General features: G+C 37.0%; 1 long non-coding RNA gene across 1 annotated transcript in view; it reads right to left on the bottom strand.

Moving 5' to 3' along the window:
- Positions 1-893, bottom strand: part of LOC306650480 — a 246344-nt gene extending 245451 nt beyond the window's left edge. The window contains exon 1 of the long non-coding RNA XR_013760934.1: positions 825-893. This is a non-coding gene — a long non-coding RNA (uncharacterized lncRNA). The remainder of the gene's footprint in view (positions 1-824) is intronic.
- Between the last annotated feature and the right edge of the window lie 20776 nt (positions 894-21669).

The raw sequence follows: 21669 nt of genomic DNA on the forward strand, positions 1-21669 counted from the left end.
TTCAGAAATAAAGGCATACTAGCATAGGGAGTTTATAGTTTTATTAAACTGCATAGTTTAAAATCACTACAACAGGGCTGGGGCTGGGGTTGTAGCTCAGTGGTAGAGCGCTTGCCTAGCTCATGTGAGGTACTGGGTTCAGTCCTCAGCACCACATAAAAATAAATGAAACAAAGGTATTGTGTCCATCTATAACTAAAAAATTTCTTTAAAAAATGAGGGCTGGGGATGTAGCTCAATGTTATAGCACTTGCCTAGCATGTGTGAGGCCCTGCATTCAATCCCCAGCACTGAAAAAAAAAATGTATGTATATATTACACACACATATACATATAACTATAATAATAAAAATTAAACTGCAGAAGAATAGATTTTAACCTCCTCACCACAAAAAATCTACCTTGGTGACATGATGTATACAATAAGTAATTAGCTTAAATAAATCGTAAGGTTACGTATATATAGATAAAAGCAACAAATTTTACCCTATAAACATACACAATTATTATTTGTCAACTAAAAATAAATCAACAAATTTGGCAAATTCTTTATGAGTAATTCACTTTAAGAAATTTAAGTACATATATAATGTAAGAGAACACGTGACAGAAAAAAAACGTAAAACACAAGCAACCATCTGAAAACCAAGGAAATCCATGAAGTTCGTATATGAACACCACATGACGTGTAAGAGGTCAAGCAGACACAGACGTGAGCACGTGCCTGTCTGCAGGGACGCGCCAGGGAAAGCCAGCTTGCTCCGCGCGGCACTGCAGCCCGCCGCCGCCACCCGCACCCGACCCACCGCCGCCCTCCCCGGCACCTCAGATTCCAGAGGCTTCTGCACCTCCCGAGGCTTTGACTGCCACTCGGTGCGGCAGTCTCAGGTCCCTTCTGCGCGCAGCTGCGGAACTCCTTTATCCCTTTTCCGGTCTGACTGCTCAAAGCTTCCGATGTGTGGTACGCCCCAGCGAGATGAGTGGGATCCTGAATTTTCTGATCCACGAGTCCCATCTGTATCTTAAAAGGGACCAAGGGCACAATAACCTGCAGTCCAGGTAGGGGCATCCACGATCGCTGGGACTACTGATTCATGAGCCTAGGGCTTCTCCATCCCTCTCTACCCTCGCTCCTGCCCGTTCCAACCAGAGACATGTGCACCGGACAGCGACCGTCTTCACTAGTTCAGTCTTACTGATGGGCAGATTTCACGGGCTGGGACTAACTTTTCAAGGAACTAGACCCAGATATTCAAAATTCCTTAGTACAGCACGCATTCTTCCACGGAGCTGTCCCTGCATTGCTTCCTGACCCGCCCTGTCTCTCCGTACCCTTTTCTACCCTTCCTGCCACTACCATCTTAACACATACCTTTTCTCAGCTATGCTTCAGATCCTCTGGGCTCTTCTCATGCCTTGGCCTGTGCCAGCTACTGGCTTTTCTCCTTCCCTCTCACTTCTGCTTTACTCGCAGAATGGTCCCCATTCTTCAGAACATCTTACAGTGTTCCTCCTCCAAGAAGCCTTTGTCCATCCTATTCCACGTGGATGCTGTCCTCTGGGTATCAGGGGCAGCTCTTCCTCCTACAGTTTCTTCTACATTTTCTGTACTCCCACTGGACTGAAATCTCAGAATATAAAAACTGTGTTGTTCTCCTATAAGCCCCATGCAGAAAGAGCAATACAAAAGTTTGCCTGAGAATCAAAGAAGTCACAAGCATAAAAAAATCTTTAAAAATATTTACTAGTAGAGAAGATAAAATAAATATTAGTTTATACCTCCTTTCTACAAGATCATATTTTAATACCATGTGCTGCTTGCAAATGTGTGTACACATTTTCTAAGTGAGTTTTTTTTGAAAACAGTTTTAAATCATCAGTCATCAGAGTAGGAAAAGAATATATGTTTATATTATTGGCAATATTTGTAATGAAAAACCATGTAGACATTTACAAAACCTATGGAGAAGGAAAAAAATACCAGCCAATGTCTACAACTATCTGGTAAGAAAAAAATCAAATCATATGCCAAAATTTATTTTTATATTAATAAAACGACTTGTCTCTGTGTTCAGAAATGGAGTCTCAGTGTTCTGTGCACACAACTTAATGCTTCACGAACCTTTCTCAATTATGACACACCTAACCTATAATGGAACCATACGTGGTTTTTTAAGCATAAAGCTTTGCAAAGTTTGTCTTTTGGTTTCCAACAAATATCTGTCCTTCTCATTTTCTTTTAGAGATCATTTCTGGAAAACACTAAAATGGAGAAGGTGTGACACTTTTCATTCCTAATCAAAGTTATTTTCCCATTCCATTAGCAGAATAATGCTTAGACAAAAATTGAAAAGATGGTCAGGTGTAACAGCACACACCTGTAATCCCAGGGGCTTGGGAGGTTGAGGCAGGAGGAGTTCAATTCAAAGCCAGCCTCAGCAACTTAGCAAGGCTCTAAGCAACTCAAAGAGACACTATCTCTAACTAAAATACAAAAAAGGGTTGGGGATATGGTTCAGTGGTTAAATGCCCCTGGGTTCAATCCTCACAACAACACCAAATTAAAATTGAAAAGATGTTTTTTTGGGGTGCTGGGGATCGAACCCAGGGCCTTATGCTTACAAGGTAAGCACTACCGACTGAGCTATCTCCCCAGCCCCTGAAAAGATGTTTTGAAAAATGATTGTGAATGCATGATTAAACACAGATTGAGAGGTATTAATACTCAATTGAAAATTGCAAATACAGTTGTAGTTTGTGTATGTTTGTGAAGAAAAGGGAAGAAAAATGCATTCAACTGTTACAGATCTTTTTTTTTTTTTTTTTTTTTTTTTTTTTTTTGGTACCAGGATTGAACCCAGAGGTACTTAACCACTGAGCCACATCCTAGTAATTTTTTAAATTTTATTTTTAATTTTATTATGCATTTATGTATTTTGAGACAGGGTCTCACCAAGTTGCTTAGGGCCTTACTAAATTGCTGAAACTGGCTTTGAACTTGCAATTGTTCTACCTCAGTCTCCTGAGTGTCTGGGATTACAGGAATGTGTCACAGTGCCCAGTTCTGTTACAGACAGTTGAACACCAAAAAAACAAGAGAACATAAATTAACAGACAAGCCCAAAAGGGTAACCTCTCATTGGTCAGCAAACAGAATGAGTGCTGATCAAACTCCTTATAAAAAAGAACTAAATTCAACAGATTTCTGAGGTAGGATGTGGACCAGCTTTCCTTGCTCACGTAGACCCTACAGAGAAACTCTTGAGTTTAGCTGCAAAGGCACCACCTTGCAGGGTATGGTGGTGCATGCATATAATTCTAGGACCTGGGGAGGCTGAAGCAAAAGGATCACAAGTTCGAAGCTAACCTCAGCAGTTTAGCAAGCGTCTAAACAACTTAGCAAGACCCTGTCTTCAAATAAAATGGGCTGGGATGTGGCACAGTGGTTAAGTGCCCCTGGGCTCAAGGTTCAGTTAAAAAAAAAAAAAAAAAAGGTAGTACTCTGTCCCTGCTGGGCATGGTCAGGAGTCTTAAAATCACATTCAATGGGTAATCCACATTTGCCCAGGAAGCATCCTGGATTGTTTGTATAGGCGCTGCTCTACTGATTGTTGCTGAAGGTGTAGAAAATCCCCTAGGCTCCAAGGAAGAAAGAAGATACGACATTAAATAAAGTACACTAAAGAGGCACCTTAAAAAAGGCAGGAAGTCAAATGTATCATCTCCTATATATACCTGAGCTGGAACCTGTCCCTCCTTTTACATGTTATTAATTTTATGTTCATGACTGCAAATAGGAGGAATAAAACCATCATCAATCTTAAAAAAAAAAAAAAAAGGAAGTTGCTGCATGATATGGTACAGGCCTATTATCCCAGTGGCTGGGAAGCTGAGGCAGGAGAATTGCAAATTCAAAGCCAGCCTCTGCAACTAAGCCCTAGGCAACTTAGTGAGACCTTATCTCAAAATTTAAAAAAGAAGAAGAAAGAGATGTGGGGGTGTGGTTCAGTGGCTAAGCATCCCTGAGTTCTGTCCCTGGAACTAAAAAAAAAAGGGGGGGGGGCAGGAAGTGGTGTGGGTGATGACCTAAAATTCACAAGAACATTAGATATAAAAGGAATTTTCTAAAGTCCTAACCTCTCTTTTTTATTCAAAATGCAGCTAGGAATATTGGAAATGTAAATTTGCACAGTTACATGTCTTCATCACAGAATAGTACAGTCAATAAGGAAATGCCTGGTCGGTAAAGGAAATATTTTTGTATATTCTTGTGTTAAATTAAGTCTCTTAAGAAGACAGTATTGTATTATATTTGCACAAAGTTAGAGAAATAAGTGAAAATAGAGATTTCAAAAACAGGCACGCTTTTGTGTGTGAATGCAAAATATTGATACAAAAGGTCAGTGAGGTAAGGATGGATTTGTGTATATTGTTGGAAGCTGAGTATCCATTTGAGAATAAAAATCTGACCTTTACCCTTACACTAAACATGAAATTAATTCCAGATAGATCATATACTTAAATATAGAACATAGTTCAAGATAGCATTTATTATGCATAAAATAACTTCAGGGTTAGGGTAATATTTTTTAAATAGACCCATGAAGTACTGCCACTTAGAAAAAATACAGTTTGTGGTGCTGGGAATTATACTCAGGTTCTTATGCATTGTAGGCAAGAGCTCTACCACTGGAACTACACCTCAACCCCCAAATATTCTAACAGTTAACATATACAAGGACTCTGAAAACAGACACAGTCAAGCTCAAGGTTCTTTTCTTGTAGGATTTTCTCTCAGATTCAGAACTGAAACATAGAGTGGTGATAGTGCCTGCATCTTGAGATGCTCTACTAAGCAAACTAATACTATAAAAAGTCTATAGACGAATCCCAGGTCTAAACTGACAAGCCAGTATTTGCAAATACTGACAGTTTTTTCTAATAATTGCAATATATGAGTTATTTGTGCCAATTTTAAAATTAATCATGTTATAGCCAATGAATATACTGAGTAAAGAAGAAACTCATAATTCATAATTTAAGATGTCTGAAATTTTACCTAGAGTTTCAGGCTATAAAGGTCAATTAAATTAACAGCAAGTTCTGATCTCAAATACATGAGCCACTTTTCCATTGATCTCTGTCTTCTATTCAGGCTAGAATGTGGAGGCAGTGTTCTTGTCTCATCATGTAGTCTGACTTTGACATTTTCTGAGAATTCTGTTGGCCATGCCAGCCTCAGTGAAATCTGGTCACAGGTGGTTTAGCAGGTTATGGGAAATCACATCTTCCAAATTAGTGAGAAATACATGGGAACTGGTTGCTCAGCTCTGTCTTATTGGCCTGAAACTTCATGTTAGTAAAATTGCCTGTCCTGTCAACACTGAAAACTCAGAGCCTATTGAACCTGATTAGCCATTCTGAGATGAGAAATTCCTTGTTCAATTCAACTTTCTCATTAATGACCTGAATCTGTACCTTTTTAGCTGTACTTCCACCTATTGTCTTCTCTTATAAAGCATCCCTACATTTAAAATAACAACTACAACAACATAACAAAACTATCCCCTTTATTGAAGCATCCCATTTCCCATCCTATTTTCCCTATATATTAGTCAGTTATTTACAAGTTAACAGGACACTGCCCATCCAATTTGCTCTATTCTCTCTCTGGCTCTCCATTGTGGGATTTCTTTCAAGTGAAGTCTCACTAAGCCTTACTGATTTCTCACTAGGTTAGTCACAGACCTGTTATCCCCTGGTAACAATTTGCATCCCCAGGTCTTAATCATAACTAATCGAACTATTACTGATTATGTCAACATCTAGATGGCACAAAAGAACCTGAAGTTATTTTACTCCTGCCAGTGCTAACACTTGGTGGATAAACTCTAGAAAACAGACATATGACAGCATATGACATCCATGACCAATAAGATGACATCACTCTAATACTTTTTGTGAATTAACTGGATACTATTAAACTGCTATGGAAGCTCAAGGACTGTTGTTTTTTCAGGCAAAGTCATTAGAAGGGGAATTTTCTCTATATTTAAAAACAGATACAGTGGTGGACCCTTCATAGGCATACCAAGGCAATGTTACAGCAAAACCTTGTGGCTTGATACCACAGGCGGCATGCTTAAACCACTCACACAGGTCAGAGATGGTCCTAGCACTTACTCTTATGGTATAAGCCCTTGAAAAATCACCATATACTACAACTGGCTCACAAACCAACTCTGTAGCCTGAGGTTGCTCAGCTGCTCCTCTAATTGGGCAGTCAAACACCAAAGATGGTGTGGGGGCAGAATAAAAATCTGGACTAGACAGTACAGTGGCACATTCCTATAATCCCACCTGCTCAGGAAGCTAAGGCAGGAGAATTATAGGTTCAAGGTCAGCCTAGGCAATGTAGCAAGACCGTACCTCAACATTTCAAAAAACAACTGGGAATGTAGCTCAGTGGTAGAGTGCCCATGAGTTCAATTTCCAATACATGCCCACCCTTCACCACTCAGGACTAACTGTTAGGGGGCAAAATCAAGGTTTAGAGTTACCAAAGCTGATATCCAGGCTGCCTCTATCATAAATTTCACAATCAGTCTTTTCCTAAACTCTGACAGGGATACATGGGAAATGAGCAGGTGCTAATATGACAGGTAATAAGACACAACAAACCTGAAGACAGTCGAAATTCCCACCCCGACTTTATCCCTGTAAAACACTGATATTTTTATCTTATGTGGTGGCAAGGTACATAAAAGTTCACATCAAAGGATCAGTATGATAAGGACTAGTATAGCTGACACCATCCGTCAACAGGTAACCCCATTAATTACAAACTTGGGCTTCTTTGTTCATAAAGTAGTGCCAAATTTATCATTTGTGGTATAGAAAACCCACTTGTGTATCTCAATTCTAATTTGTTTTCAGTTTTGAGAACCCTCTTCCCAGGCTATCAAATTTAAAAATTAGAAAAGGCAGTTTTAAATCTTTCCATTGTGCTAGAACGAAGGCTTAATATCACAATTCAGATAATGGATGCACTCCAATCAAAGTTAATACTTTATACTCTGTCACACTCCAAAAATTTCATGGCCTGGACATTGTTGGCCTATCCAGATGAACCTTGTGTGACCATGAGTGAAGAATGCTGTTTTAATATAAATTGCTTGGGACAAATAGTGTCTAATCTATGCCTTTTAAAGGACAAGATAAAACTTATCAGATACATGAGATTTGGCCATTTTATTGGACTGACCTATTCCCAAAGATGGGTAAGTGATCTAAAAGAGTGTGGGGAAAATGTTCTTAGATTTTTTCTTTCTCCTTATTCATTCTCATTCTGATCTACATTCTTTCCCTTTGCAGATCTCTTACCATTCAGACACTGAATTTACTCTTTTTTTCTCCACAGGCACCAAGTCAGCTTTAACATGTGAAACTTCCATGGAAATTCCAGAAATGGGAATGCAGGAATTAAAAATACACAACTCTTGCATATTGACTTTTAGTGATAGGCGCTTGAAAAACAGTAGGTGCGAGATCATTCTGACATCCTTTCTGTTTATTAAAGGTTGGAGAGTTAAAGGTGCCCTCCCTATGCTAGAATGGAAGCACCATTCTTATCCTAAAGGACAGGAAGTCCAGACTGAGAGAACTCTGACCATACCTTAAGATTACCCTTATGTTTAGTCTTCCTACATATAAAATGGACTAACATTATGACAGGATATTTATTTCAGGAATGCAACTTTGGAGCAAAATTTTTAAAAATATATAGCATAATGTACTGTAATAAAATAAATAACAGCCAGCACATGAGCATCTTGAAGAACATAACCAAAATCCATTTATAATGAAAAGCATTGAACAAATTGGACATAGAAGGGAAATTTCTTAACCTAAAATGAGAACCCACAAAAATTCTTTTAAGTGAATGTCTCAGTAATTTCCCCAAGATTAAAAACGATATAGAAGATATCCAAATTCGCTCCTTCTATTATTTCTATTAGTATAGGTTGTAATCAAGTAGTTAGGCTGGAAAATTACATTTTTAATATTCAGATTGTAAAGGAAGAAGTCAAACTATCTTCACAAATTATATGATAATTTATAGAAAGTACTATATAGTCTGCTAAAACAATTAGAAATAAAAATCAAGTTTAGTCACATTGCAGTACATAATGTTAATATGCAAAAGTCAATTCCATTTTACTATACTATTGATTAGTCATATAATAATAAAACTCAAAAATAGATCTAGTTAAAATTTAATATACTTAGGAACAAAATTAATGAGTGGAAGATATGTAAACTGAAACCTATACAATATTTTGAAATTAAAGAAATTCAAAATAATTGGAAAATTTTTCATGTTCATTGATCAGAAAATTTAATATTAAAATAGTGATACTTTCCAAATGGATCTGTAGATTCAATAAAATCCATATAGAAATTCTATCTTCTTTTTTAATTGTATTGTTTTATAGCAATTGGCAAGCTGCTTCGAAAATTTGTAAGGAAATTGAAATGATCTAGAATAAGCAAAACACTCTTGAAAAAGAACAAAGAGTACTAGACTCATAATTCTCAATATCAAAATATACAAACTGACAATAGTCATGAATTTGTGGTACTGGTATAAAAACAGACACAAAGATCAATGGCATAGACTTGACTGTCCAATATTAACCCATATATTCATGAAGAACTGGTTTTAAAAGGGTGCCAAGACAAGCTATTCAGGAGAGTAAGACAGGAAGATGGCAAATTTGAGGTCAGCCTGGACAACACAGTAAGAATTTATCTCAAAACCAAAGGTAACTCCCGTAAAAGATTGCCAAGACAATTCAATATGGAAAAAATATTTTCTTCAACAAATATTGCTGGAGCATGTGAATATCCACATGCAGTTTGGACTCCTCCCTCACACCATATATGTAATTGACACAAAGAGATCACAGACCTACATGTAACAGCTTAAACTCTAAACCCTGTGGGAGAGAGCATAGCAAAAATCTTCATGACATTAGATGAAAAAAATTCTAACAGATGACAACATAATACAAATGAAAGAAGAAAGAGATTTTGTGATTCTAAGTACATCAAGATATCCCCAAAATGGGAGAAAATGTTTGCAAAACATATAACCATAGCTGACAGGGTCCAGTTGCACAGGATATATAACATTCCAACAATTCACAAATAAAGTGAAATATCCTAAATTAAAGTAAGCGGATTTTTTTTCAAAGAATCTATAGATATGCCTGAAAAATACAGGAAAAGAGGCTTGACACCTTTATTTGTCCATGAAATACATATCTAAACCATCATGATGTAAACTTCATAAATATTAATGGTATGTACTTAACTGAATAAAGCCAACTGGAAAAAGAATACATAGTGTGTAAGTCCATTTGTACAATACTCTGAGGAAGGTGAATTTGTAGAGATGGTGAAAAGATTCTATTTCATAGATTAGAGGTCCCCATGGAGGAATGCATAAAACATATAGTGTAACCATGTAACAAATGTATGTCATAAGCTCAGGGAAGGAAGTGAGGGGTAAGGAGCTGACCTAAGTAATAGGAAGTATGTGAAGATTCTAAGGTTAAATTCCAAAGGAGTCATATAAATACCACCCTTTTGTTAGTAAAATTACTTCAGTGGGGGTGTGAATTAAAAATTCTGAAACCTTTATGAGAATGCAGAATGAGCAAATAAATCAAATCACTCTGTTACAGTAAGAGGTTTTGCACAAATAAGTAGACATTAGACTGATTTACAAGGTGCTAGATTAGATTCAGGTCATGCTGGGGCCATTAGTAGGAATTTATGTGTAACTATTTTCACTCATAGGGGTAAATGTAGAAATATTTAGGTAAGTATTTTTGGAAGTTACTATATAAAAATATTTCATTGTGCTCTGTCAGCTGACAAAGCTTAGAATGAATAGACACTATCAATGAGTACACCTGCTACCCAGGTATTTGTTTCTAATATCATTCATTATCATAAGGGATAGACAATGATCCTAAGAAGAAATGATAAATGCTGTGATGGGTTAGGAATCACCAAAATTATTCTGGAGTACAAGAGTGTAAGAAGTATTAAACAATGCAACCAACCAATTGGCCAGCTGAACATACAAAATCACACCACAGTGTTAGTATTTCAAAATGGTATAGGAACCAACTGCAAAACCTTCTAATGATTAACACTGGAACCATTTGAACAACAAAATAAACTTAAATAAACATAGTATAAGCATGAGAAAAAACTTCACAGAAATCCCAAATTGGAAATGCCAAGATAAAAAAACAAACAAACAAAAAAAAAAACAAAAAAACAAAAAAAAAAACAAGCAATATCTGAGGAATTGCCACAGCCAAAAGAGGTCTAAAGATGATATCTAAGTGTGAAGTGGTTTCCTAAATGGAATCCTGGAACATAAAGTGGACATTTAATCTGAATAAAGTGTGGTTGTCTGTGAATGGTAACATATAATATTTATTCATCAATTGGGATAATTGTACCATGCTAATATAAGAAGATTAATGATCAGGGAACATTTGCATATGGTATATAAGAAATATCTATGCTATATCTGCCATTGTTTTAAAATGAAAAGGTTAGATTTGTTTAATTTACTGTCAAGCTTAGTAAACAAAACATTATCAGTGTTGTTAATTCCCAACCCCCCAACCCCCGAAGTGCATTCCTCCTAACATCTCTTCACTTTTGGTTAAAATTTACTATTGTTTTGAACTACTTGTCCTTTTAATTTTCATTTTTCTAAGTTTGCATTTCTAAGACAAGTTCAGTTTTACTTGACTTCAAACTCAGATAAAAATGTTATCTAGATTACTCCATACTTATAGTTTAATCATGAAAAAATCACTGGACAAATCCATTTTGTGGGGCACGCCAGAAAATACCTGACTTGTTCTTTATACAAAGGTTAATGCTATGCAAAATGAGTCAAGAATAAGAAACCATTGCAGATTGGACAGGACCTGCTGTGGTAGGTGAACCTGAATGATGGAGCCAACCTATGGTGTGAACTAATATTTTTCCCATAAGAGTAATTATTAGTATATTAATATTTTCCTCCTAAGAGTAGACAGTTACTTGTACAAATAATTGAATACTTCAATGGTAATGCCATGTTGCTTGGATCATTTTGTTACAGAACATTGTGATTTCTGCCTTGCTAGCAAACTCTCCTCCCTGATGAAATGTTTTGATGAAACATTATGTTTGTTTTCTATGTGGGAAAATACTGCAAATATAAATGGTCCATCAACAAAAAAAAATTTAGGCAGGTAGCTATATTTCATATATACTTTAAAGAAGATTAAGAGGTAGTTAAGTCTTATAATACATGTTATGCTCTGAGACATGTGAGAAAATCATGGTTTGTATCAGAATAAGGAAGAACATGCACATATATATGCAGGCATCTACATATGAACATGGTACATACATGGAGAAAGCTCTCCACTGGACCATTGACCCGTCCCCCATGCTCTGCCTTTTCTGCCCCTGATACTATAGACTTTTCATAGCTGTGCTTCAAATCCACTGATCTATTTTAATGTCCTGGTGTGTGCTATGGACATGCTTTTCCTCTTCTCTTTCCTCCTGTCTGTTCGACTCATGGCTTCTCAAACCTTTAGAATATATTATAATGCTCAATTAAGACCACAAATGGCAGAGAACTAGTGAAAGACAAAATAAGAACAAAGAAAAGGGAAACAAGAAAACAGTATCAAATATGTTGGATATTGGGGCTGGGGTTGTGGCTCAGTGGTAGAGCACTTGCCTGGAATATGCAATGCCCTGGGTTCAATTCTCAGCACCACATATAAACAAGTAAATAAATAAAATAAAGCTTTATCCACAAATAAAAAAAATACATTGGATATTGATCCCTTATATCAATAATACTCTTCCTCTAAAAAGCCTTCCCTGAATGTCCCATTGCAGTTCTAATGCTGTTCTCTGAGTTCCAAGAGCTGCTCTTTTTCATACAGTTTAGATTTATGTTAATAAAATTCAGAATATATAACTATAATGATTATAATAATAATAAAGTGGGGAGTGATATGGGGATATTACCAAAGTTTCATGTGGATTTTAGGAACCTAAGTGTGACTAGCAATGCTTTAAAGTTCCAAAATTTTTGTTTTAATTAAAGATATAGTGAATACTGAAGTAGGTGCAAGGTGTACATATTTGGGCTCATTTTCTCTTCCTTACATTAAAGAGGTTAAGGGAATGGTCTCTGGAGGGATTAAAAATGAACTCTCTTCATAGCAAGACAGTATGGTGTTTGCACAGAGATAGAAAAAAATGATCAACAAGAAAAGTTGAAAACCCATTATATCCATGTATAAGGAAACACTTCATAAGCAAGAATAATGGGAAAATGATATAAATTATTAATCAACATTGTATGACACTGAATATCTATCAGTGGAATTAAAATATATCTTTAAACTCAGAGTTATGGTTTGGATATGAGGTGTCCCTAAAAAGTTCACATGTGAGACAATGCAAGAAGGTTCAGAAGAGAAGGGATTGGGTTGTGAGAGTCTTAATCAGTGAATTAATCCCCTGACAGGGATTAACTGAGTGGTAACTCAAGTGGTAGGGTGTGGCTGGAGGAGGTGGGAATTGGCATATATATTTATATCCAGCAAGTGGAGCTCTCACTCTTGTTGCTTCCTGATCACCATGTGAGGTGATTCCCTATGCTGTACTTTTCTGCCACGATGTTCTGCCTCACCTTGAGCCCTGAGGAATGGAGCCAGCCTTCTATGAACTAAGACTTCTGAAACTGTGAGTTCTCAATTAACCTCTCTTTCCTAAAATTGTTCTGCTCAGATATTATAGTCACAGCAGCCAAAAAAGCTAACTAAAACAGAAATTGGTACCAAGAAGTGGGGTCACTGCTGTGACTAACCTTTTTGAGCTTTTTGAAATTGGTGGGAGGAATTTTGAAATGTTTAGCAGTGTAAGCTGGAAATGCTTTAAGCTGCTGTAAGTGGAGTTTTATAGCCAATTCTGATGGGAGCTCAAGAGACCAGAATGCCAGTAGGACTGTGGATAGTGACAAAAGGGCTCAAGAGGGTTTAGAAGAAAAGGAGGATACTATTGGTAATTGGATTAGGGGCCATTCCTATTATGTTCTGGCTAAGAAGTTGTCTGCATTTTTCCTGTGTCCTGAGACTTTCTGTGAGGCTGATTTTTAAAGTTACGGACTTCTTGATCTGGTGGAAGAAATTTCTAGGCAGCATAGCATTCAGGCAGTGGCATGGATATTGCTGGCAGCTTTTAGCCAAGCTTATTGTGATCTTCAGGAGCAGAAAGCAGAGTAGAAAGATTGGAAAACTTTGACTTGAAAGGTACGAGTAAAACTGGGGCTAAGGAATGTTGTGGTTGTTAAAGACAATATTGCCACTAAAGAAATTCTGAGGACTTTGCCCAGAGACAATAAGAAACATGAGTTGAGGGCATCTCAGGAGCTGGCAGGAGCACATCCATCTCAGACTCAAGGAAATAGAACTAAAAATTATCTTGAGAATAGACAAATGGAGAATCTTTATTGTACAAGGGGGCCTAAGAAGATTTTTCAACATGCTCAGCGCTCAAGACACTCAGAGGATGCTGCAGCCAGGGTCCCTGAAGGCTTGGCTTCTGCTCAAGATGGTGTAAACTACATGGTGCTGGTTCTGCAGGAATACAGGATGCTGGAGTTATGGGATTATGGAATCTTTCACCAAGATTTCACAGGAAGACTTTGAAAGCCGGCAAAGTGCAGAAGGATTGAAGTACCTGGGGGTACTCTCTGAGAAGGCAAGGTGTAGAGATTTGAACAGAAGACAAAGCTGCAGTGGAGACCCCTGAGATTATTATCCTGGAAAAAAGCTGCATGAATTGAGCAGAGACAAGCAAACAGAGAGGCCATTTGGGCTGCAATCACAAGCCCACAGGGGCGGAGCTACATAAGCCCTTTGGAGAGGACATCATGCCATGTATTCCAGATGCTGAACACAGAACTACAGGAGTTGTCTGCCCAGTGGGATTTCGGTCTTGCTTTGGTCCCCTCCCTTCTTTCTATGGCCCTGTTTTTGTAAATGGGAATGTTTCCTCTGTACCATTATATAGGGGATACTTGTAAATTGCTTTTAATTTTATAGGAGCTCACATTGGGAGATTGCCTTGAGCCTCAGAGAAGACTTTGGACTTGAACTTTGAGCAATCTTGGAACTGTTGAGAATATGGGGACTCTTAGGAATGGACTAAACGCATTTTGCATTGAGATGGATGTGAGCTTCTGGGGGCTATGGGTAGAATGTTATGGTTTGGATGTGAGGTGTTCCCCAAAAGTTCATGTGTGAGAAAATGCAAGAAGGTTCAGAGGAGAATTGATTGGGCTGTGAAAATCTTAACCTAATTAGTGAATTAATCCCCTGATAGGGATTAACTGAGTGGTAACTGAAGTGGTAGGCTGTGGCTAGAGGAGGTGGGAATTGGGGCATGGCCTTGGGGTATATATTTGTATTTGGTAAGTGGAGACCCCTTTCTCTCTCTCTCCTTTCTGATCATTATGTGAGCTGGTTCCCTGTGCCACACTCTTCTTGCCATGACATTCTGCTTTACTTCAAGCCCTAAGGAATGAAGTCAGCCTTCTATGGACCAAGACCTCTGAAACCATGCACCCTCAATTAAACTTTTCATTCCTAATATTTTTCTGGTCAGATCTTTTAGTCACAGCAGTGAAAAAGCTTACTAAAACACTCACAATGAATGCAAATCAATTACACATTATCATAGATCTAAATATAAAAGTTTAATACAGTATATAGAATATTATTTAGATGCATTACTTCATGATAGTGAGGTAGGATAAAACATTCTTAAAATACATCTAGAATATATTTATTATACAAAAGAAATAACGTATAGCACAATTGAAAGTGAGCAGAGACTCTGGAGAGAGAATAAGTTCAAGGTTCCTTTTATCATTTCTTATAGGTTGTTAGATCAAATTCAGAACTGAACCATGTGAGTGGTCATAGTGCCTGCATCTTGAGATGTGGTGAGCCTAACTGAAGAATGCATGAAGACAGGCAGAAGGTATATACTAACCAGTAAGTCAGACTTTGCCAGTATTTACAGATTTTTTTAAGTAACTGAAAGATGTATTATTCACATCAACTGTAAAATACATCACTCTTTTACATCACAAAGAAAGAATAAAACCATTAACAAATTATGACACAAAACTTCTCACAACTTAGAAGTTTCATCTCATAACTATTCAAAATTACTCCTTTTCACATATGTAAATTATTCACTTATATATATTTAAACAGGCTTTTTAGCAGTCTTATGACTACATAAGATGGAAAATAAAATGTTAACAAGGATATTCCTATAATTTCTCCCATTCAGATCAAACTCTCCTGAATCACTTTTTATCTATGTGATTCATAATTTTCTTATAATATTGCCATCTATGCTGATCAGAAACTTTGCCTATGCCACATTTCTTGAGAGGGTATTATATAACTCTCTGAAATTATCTATCCAAGCTATTAGCAGCCCCTCTGCAAGATTTGAAGTTGATGATATCATCAGAATATGACAAAGGTTTTTAGACCAAGTTCAAGGTACACACATGAGGACAATCACGTAATGACTGCCTTCTGGATAATAGTGTCTTCACAATATAAAGTTTAAGGTGGCCCCCTGAAAGATGTGAATATGTATACCATAGGATGTAAGAACTATGACTTTTTTGACTGCCCATTTTTAGTGTGAAGTAATTGATATCATCTACTATATTCTGGGCTATAATTGAAGAAACTTGCTTACATACATTTTCACACAGATTGACTAACTCCAGTTACCTTCCATCTAGTGATTAGGCATATGAAAGTGAATTATTAGTAGACTACTAGAACACTATCATGTACATGCACAAGACACTAAAAATACTAAACTGAAAGTAAATAGATCAGTAGAGTAGAGGGAAAATAATAGGATGAGGGAGGAAGGGTGGGAAAATTAGAGCAAATTATTTTCCATGCTTTCATAATTATGTCAAGGTGACAAAATTCTGTATAACAAAACAACCAATAAAAAGTATAATTCCTATTTTTTAAATTTTGTAATTTAAGTACTATGAACTTTAAAAATTTTGTGTAGTAGATAGCACACCTTTTTTTAATTTTTTTTTTTTTGCATTACTGGGGATCAAACCCAGGGTTTTGTGCACGCAAGGCAAGCACTCTACCAACTGAGCTATCTCCCCAGCCCTTAATGTTTATTTTTACGCAGTGTAAAGGATTGAATCCAGTGCCTCACACATGCTAGGCAAGCAATCTGCCACTGAGCTAAAGTCCCAGCCCCTAGAATTCCTACTTTAAATGTTGCAATGAATTCCTGTAATTTAGCTATTTTAATCATTCATTTTGATTATAGGTTCAACTCTCTTGTAAGAGAAACATGGTTTAATTATTCATGGCAATTTCAACTCCTCTATCTCCATTCAGTTTTTTAATATGTACAACCAAATATTCATTTTATATAATCACATTATGGTGACTACACACTATGGGAGAGCTGGATGTAATGCTTGGCTTTCCACACTGATCCCTACTGCATACACATGATTCAGTGACTACCTTGCTGTACAGTGTGATTTCATAAACCCATGCTTGCTTGCTCTAAATATATAAAATCAGAAATAACTATGAGATACCTGCTTGGGAAATGCCCTGAAATCTATGAAATCATCAGTCTAATGGTCCCATATCCCACTTCTCTACCATGGCCCATGTCAGCAGGCATACCTCTTCTCACTGGTAATGAGAAGAATTCTATACTTCTACTTCTATTCTGGGATCTGTTCTTAAGACACTACTTAGTTATTTTATTGTTTTTTCTTGGTTGTATTTTTGTTTTTGTTTTTAGAATCTCCTCTAGGTCTGATTTGACCAACACATCTAAGGTTAATTGATTTCCCTTTCAAGGATCTACTAAAAAACAACTATTTTAGTAGGAATAAGCAGAACATAACTGAGACAATAGCCACAAGGACATCTGATAGAATAAACATTTTCTGTAACAGAGATACCTGGTCACAGGTTAGACAATAGGGCATTAGGCCATCTATGAGGACAAAGGAGTAGTCCATGAAAGGGTCATTATAAACATTTATGACAAAATCCCCTGAAGTAGCATCACGTAGAACTGGAGTTTATAGTTTTATAGCTACTAGAAAGAGAAAGTGGGGGTGGGGGGATCTTAATTCCAAATTAAAAAGAAAAACAACAACATATGGAGAGATAATTTTATAAACTATGATTCTCTAAATCCATTAATGAAAGGAATATAGAAAAGGGAAAGTGTTACTGGAAAGTTTGTACTTGTTGGTAACTTTTCTAAAGGTTTAAAAAGAGCTGCAACTTGAGAATTTTTTTTCTTGAACTTAGACGTAGGAGAATCTTCCCTGGAAGTTGCATTTCAAATATAATTTCAAGTACAATCCTTTAATCCATAATATTTGTATATTTTTCTTTTTATTTTTTCTCATTCTTTTGAATCACATGGATGGTGATCATACAGATCACATTATGATTAATTATGGAAGAAGTAGGTTAATTATGATTTTTATAAAATACTATTTCTGGTATATGGAAAATGGGATAGAATAGATTTTGGTGTCTCCAGTGGATACAGTGAATGAAGAAGGAATCCATATAATTTATAATTATTCAAGTTGACTGAAATTTCACCTAAAGCTTAAGAATCCATGGAGGCTGAATAAAGTGAACAATAAACTCAAATTATATAAAATAGAAATCAAGAAGCAATAGGAATAAATTTAACCTAAGAAGTGAAAGATCTCTATAATTAAAACTATAAAATGTTGATGAAATAAATTAAAGATATAACACAAAAAGACAAAGTCTCCCCATGGTCTTGGATCAGAAGAATTAATGTTAAAATGTCCGTACTACCCCAAGCAACCTACGAATTCAATGCAATACCTCTCAAAATAACAATGACATTCTTTCTAAAAATAGAAAAAAAATTAAATTTAACTACAAAAATCCCCAAAGGCTAAAGCAATTTGGAGGGAAACAATGAAGTACGTGGTATCTAACTTCAAAATATACTACAAAGGCTGCCATAATCAAAAGACCAAGGTCTTGGTATAAAAACAGACAGACCAGCAGAACAGCATACAGAGCCTAGAAGTAAATCCACACATCTTCAGTCAACTACTTTTTAGCAAAGGTGTTAGAAACACCATGGGGGAAAGGACAAATTTTTCAGTAAATGGTGCTGGGAAAATTGGTTATGTGCATGGCAGAAGGTAGAAACTAAGTCATCTCTTAACAGATTCAAAAACAAATCAAAATAGGTTAAAGACTTAAATATAAGACCTTAAAGTATGAAATGACAAAAAGAAAAGAGGGAACACACTTTAGAGCACTGAAATGGGTAAATATTTTTTGGATAAGACTCCCCAAAGTTCAAGGAACAAAAAACAGACAAATGAAATTTTAACTAACTAGAAAGTTTCAGCACAGTGAAGGAGAAAATCAACAGAGTGAAAGGACAGCCAACAAAATGAGAGAAAATATTCGCAAATTATACCTATGACAAGGAATTAATATCTGGGATATGTAAGGAATTAAAAAAACTCAACAGTAGAAAACATTCAACCTTTAATGTTTTGGACTGACTTGTTTCACTTAACATGTTAGTCTCCAGTTCCATCTTTTTACTGGCAAATGACATCATGTTATGCCATTCTTCTTTATGGCTAATACTTCACTGTGTACATATATTTTCTTTATCCATTCATCTATTAAAGGACAACTAGTTTGGTTCCACAGCTTGGCTCTTGTGAATAGTGTTGACATAAACATTGATATGGCTGCATCACTGTAGTATAATGATTTTACATCTTTTCACTAAATACCAAAGAATAGAATACCTTGTTCAAGCAGTGTTTCCATTATTAGTTTTTTGAGGAATCTCCGTACTGCTTTTCAGAGTGGTTGCACTAATTTGCAGTCTCACCAATGATGTGTGAGTGTACCTTTTTTCCCACATCTTCACCAACATTTATTATTTGTATTCTTGATAGTTGTCATTCTGACTGGAGTGATATGAAATTTCAATATAGTTTTGATTTATATTTTCCTAATTGCTAGTGGTGGGGGTGTAAAAAATTTAGAGAGAGAGAAAAGGAGAGGGAATTTCATCATAATAGAGATCAGTAAAGTAGATAAAGGGAATTGAGGAGGAGGAGGAAAGGAAGGCAAAAGGGAAGAAGAGTGGAATGAATCTGATGGAACATTCGTATGTGCATGCATGAATGTGGCATGGTGGGCCCTGACATTAGGTGTATCCACGGGATACTAATTTTAAAAAAGTAAATTGTAAATAGGTTGAAGAAAGATGGGTGGATTGGAGGGAGGGAGTGACAAAGTAGTGGGGAAATGCTGAGGATTGGAGAGGTCTGAGTTTCATACCTTTGTGACAATATTAGGGTGTACATATTAAAACAAATTTTTTAAAATCAATAGTATAAAACAACCTGATTTAAAAATGGGCAACAGATCTAAATAGACATTTCTCTAAAAAACTGTTAACGTTTAGATACGAGGTATCCCACAAAAGCTCATGTGTTAAACAATGCAAGAAAATTTATAGGTGAACAGATTGGGTCTTGACAGCCTTAAACTAATCAGTGCATTAATCCACACAAATGAATTAATTGTAGGCAGGTAGGATTGGCTGAAGTAGGTGGGTCACTGGGGGCATACCTTTGGGATGTACATTTTTGGTAAGCAGAGTTCTACTTCCTGATTGTCATGTCCTAAGCGACTTTATTCTTCTACACCTTTTCACTATGATGTTCTGCCTCACCTTGAACCCAGAGCATCAGAGTCAATCATTTGTGGACTGAGACTTCTAAAACCATGAGCTTCAAATAAACTTTTCCTCTTCTAAAATTGTTCTTGTCACATCTTTTGGTCACAGTGATGAAAAGCCTGACTAAAAGAGAAATTGGCAACGATAGTCCTGATGTTGCTGTGACTAAAGTGATCATGTGGTTCAGAAGCTTCTGGAGATTTTTGCAATTCATGGGAGCAATTTGAAAAGTTTAGTGATGCAAGCTGGACATATTTTAGATTGTTGTCAGTGGAGCTTAATGGGTGATTCTGTTGAGAGCTCAGAAGACCAGAATGCCAATGGGACTGGGCAGTAAAGACTAGGCTCATGAGGTTTCAGAGGAAAAAGAAGACTCTACTGGAAATTGGACTAAACGCCATTCATATTACATTCTGGCTAAACATTTTCTATATTTTGCTTGTATCCTGAGATTTTCTGTGGGGATAAATTTAAAAGTGATGGACCAATTAATCTAGAGGAGGAAATTTCAAGAAAGCACAACTTTCACAGGTGGTGTAAGTATTGCCGGCAACTTTCAGTCAAGTTTTCTGTGATAAAACAGAAGCAGAAAGCAGAGAAGACTTAAAAATCCTGGACTTTGAACAGATAAATGGGAGTAAATCTGAGGCTAAGGAAAGTGAGTTTGTTAAAGAGACTGTAGCTACTAAAGAAATGCTAAATACTTTACCCAGAGACAATAGAAATGATGACATGAGGGCATCTCATAAATTGGCAAGACTATACCCAATTCAGACTTGAGGGTGTAAGTAATAATTTATTTGAGAAGAGACCAATGGGGCACCCAGCTTGCACAAGTGTCTCATCCCACGAGTACAAGGAAGATTCAGCTCTCAGATACCGTTTTAAGAATTTTATTTGGGGAGAGCTTTGAGCTGAGTGCCTGGATCTTTGTCCTCCGCTGCCATCTTCTTCTTCTTCTCCTTTTCGCCACAGAAAGTATGCAGCTTTATAGGATGTAACAGCCAATCACCTAATGGGTCAGGCGTTTGGCTCGTGGACACTTAATGGTGGGTAATGAGGACATGTACTGATCACAAGCTAAGCACGGACGAGGAGGAGATCAGTCAGCCAATAGAAAGCACTTCCTTAAAGTTGTTTTTCTTTGCGGTTGGAATTCTCAGTGCCATCTTAGGGCGAGACCAGCTACCACTGCGGGCCCTACAGGGCAGCGGCCTCCAACACACAAGGGAGCTTAGGAAGTTTCACTATGCTAAGCCTCCTAGGCACTCAGAGGTTGCTGCAGCCATGGTCCCTGGAGACTTGGCTACTGGTGGAGATGGTGGCAGACCTTGACATCAACCATGTAGTGCTGGTTCTACAGGATTGCAGGATATTGGAGTTAGGGGGTCATGCAGGCTTCCACTGGAGATTTTAAAGGAAGACCTGGGAGGCCAGGTAATGTGCAGCAAGGCTAGAGTCCCTGTAAGCAGCTCCTGAGAGGGAAATGTGTAGAGATGTGAGCAGGAAGCTGACACTACAATGGAGACCCCCACTATTAAGGGATGCCAGTAACATGGAACATGGCCAAGGAGAGCTGCAGGAATCAAGCAGAAATAAGCCAAGACAGAGGCTATATGGTCTACAACCAGCAAGGCTGTAGGGTCAGAGGTACATAAACCCTTTGGAGAGAACATCACAATTTCTTGTGCCCCAAAT

This window comes from Sciurus vulgaris (assembly GCF_902686455.1).
Source record: "Sciurus vulgaris genome assembly, chromosome: 2".
Taxonomy (NCBI): Eukaryota; Metazoa; Chordata; class Mammalia; order Rodentia; family Sciuridae; genus Sciurus; species Sciurus vulgaris.